Genomic DNA, 3,089 nt, shown 5'->3' on the forward strand with positions numbered 1-3,089 from the left:
ATAGTCTAGTCTATAGTCTAGTCTATAGTCTAGTCTATAGTCTAGTCTGTAGTCTAGTCTATAGTCCAGTCTATAGTCTAGTCTATAGTCTAGTCTATAGTCTAGTCTGTAGTCTAGTCTATAGTCTAGTCTATAGGCTAGTCTATAGTCTAGTCTATAGTCTAGTCTATAGTCCAGTCTATAGTCTAGTCTATAGTCCAATCTATAGTCTAGTCTATAGTCTAGTCTATAGTCCAGTCTATAGTCTGGTCTATAGTTTTGTCTATAGTCTAGTTTATAGTCTAATATATAGTCTAGTGTGTAGTCTAGGCTATTCTACAGTCTAGTCTATTCTAAAGTCTAATCTATATAAGGAAATACAAACTTCTAAAGCGTGTTACTGTTCCATTTTATTCGTTTCAAATTCGTCAACATTTTTCTCACAATTGTACTTATTAATGTAACTGAAAGACTCACATACATATACTCATACATATGTACATACATAAATGACTTTATTAGTCATTGCTTCTCATACCCATTTGTCACTTGTAACATTTTGAGTTCAACTTTAATTCAGCTGAATTTTAATTAAAGATGTTTTGTTGGTGCTGCTTCTGATTCCGCAGTTTGCTATTTTTATTATTTATTTCTTCAATTTCGTTTAAGTTTTAACATGTCATTTTTGTACGATTTTTCGCTTGAAGTTCCATTTAATTTAAAAAATGTCGCGTTTGGCTTAAATCCAAAATATATATAATATTTTTTTCGTTAATATAAAGTGAAACAAAAAACAACAAGAACAATATTAAGATGCACACAAAAAATAAAAATGCTTGATATTAAAACATTAAACTACAATTTGTATATTTTCATTTTTAAATTCATCTACACAATTTATACGCGAAACAACAAAACAAAGATAACATTCAAATAAGCAAATATAAAATGTACAATACTAGTATATGGAAAAATAGAAATATTTTGTTGAAAACATTCACTCACACCAACATATCTATTCTAAGGATCTCTGGATTAGTATGAGTTTTAATGTGGCAGACTTTTAGGCATTTTTTATTTTGGGTTTTAGTTTTTTTATGGAATTTTTCGAATGAATGTATGTTTTAGGCAGAGTTGCCAAATAGGTGGAAAAAATAGACATACGACTAGATTATAGACTATAGACTAGACTATAGACTAGACTATAAAATAGACTATAGACTAGACTATAGACTAGACTATAGACTAGACTATAAACTAGACTATAGCCTAAAATATAGAATAAACTATAGATTAGACTAGACTATAAACTAGGCTATAGACTAGACTATAGACTAGACTATAGACTAGACTATAGACTAGACTATAGACTAGACTATAGACTAGACTATAGACTAGACTATAGACTAGACTATAGACTAGACTATAGACTAGACTATAGACTAGACTATAGACTAGACTATAGACTAGACTATAGACTAGACTATAGACTAGACTATAGACTAGACTATAGACTAGACTATAGACTAAACTACAGACTGAAAATTGCGAATTGAAGACTTACAACTCCTCCTTCTCCTTTGAGTTAAGAACACAGTAAATTATCTACTTTTAAATATTTGAGTGCAAATATACGTCCATCAAATATTCTGCCGCCTCCATGTCTGTAATCATTTATAAAAATATTTTCTTATTCTCATTCCTTTCATCATTCATATACTTCATTAATTTTTTTTTTTAATTTTTAATCCTTTTTAATTAAAAATCATTTTCTTACTTGTTAAAGCTTCTGACAGTAACTACTTCAACATTATTTTTTACCACATATAAATGCCTCTTAAAATTTATTTATATGAAAAAAAGAGGCCTGTTATGAAATGACTCCTTTACTCTTACTATCTATGTTGATGTAAATGTCTTGTGGAAAAAAAGTTTAAAAGATTTAAGATTGTTAAGTAAAACGCTTTTGGTTAATATTGTTGCTGTTAGTCCTGCTGTTCTTCTTCTTGTTGTTGTTGGTAAGTAATACTTGTGTATTTATTTTTTTAATTTTTAAAGCAGCCATTAACCCTTTACACTTAATAGCTGTTATTTTCATTTCCTCCCACTTAGGTGTGTTTTGTTTTGTGGGTGGTTTTATTGCTTTTTGCCTTACGTTCTGTTTTCTTCTCTAGCTTCTGCTTATGCTTTTTTGCTTTTTCCGTTTATGTTAGACATTTATATTCATAATTTACTTGGTGAAATTATGACCATTAAAAAAATTAATTTTCACTTAAAAGTTGCTTTAATTGTTTATGAGTTGGTATGTGTTAGTAAAAAAACGCAGAATGTTGCAGGGGAGAGAATTCTTTTAACGGAAATGTGTACACGTTAAAATATGTATGTATTGTTGTTAGCGGTGTGCTTTTAAACTGTTATAGGAACATGTTGTTGTTTCTACATCCCTTAAGCATTTTTTTCTGTTTAATTGATTATTACAATAAGCCCCCTTAACACAAACTGCTTTTGATACTTGTATTTTATTACAATATAACACCAAATATAGCTTTCTAGCCATATTTCTTAATGTTACAATATTTTTTCTCTTACACTTACAATAATTTTGTGGCTTAAATTCACTGTAGTTAAATTTCGCCTTTAGTAAGATTTTAGCTTTTAATCGCATTGCTGGCTGTAATGGCCGTCTGTCTAAAATGTTTTGAAATTTAATATCTTGATAATTCATTATGCACGTCACTTCCTTTCTCTGGTTACTATTGGTTTATGTATTGAAGCGCTTTAGGCCCAACACTCAGGACTATTTGTTTCTTTTAAAATATATTTTAATTTCAAACTAAATACTTGTAAACAATTTATTACTCTTTGGTACAAAAATTGTCTATGCTAAATGACTTTTGATATATTTTGCTAAATCATGTAGAAGTTGTATATGTATCGATATACATTTTCATTTGATTTTAGATCTTCGTTCTATTTTAAATGGAGAAAAAGGAGACATCATTAAACTGAGCTGGAACTGAACTAGAACTGAACTAGAACTGAACTAGAACTGAACTAGAACTGAACTAGAACTGAACTAGAACTGAACTAGAACTGAACTAGAACTGAAC

Source organism: Lucilia cuprina, chromosome 6, assembly GCF_022045245.1.
Source record: "Lucilia cuprina isolate Lc7/37 chromosome 6, ASM2204524v1, whole genome shotgun sequence".
Taxonomy (NCBI): Eukaryota; Metazoa; Arthropoda; class Insecta; order Diptera; family Calliphoridae; genus Lucilia; species Lucilia cuprina.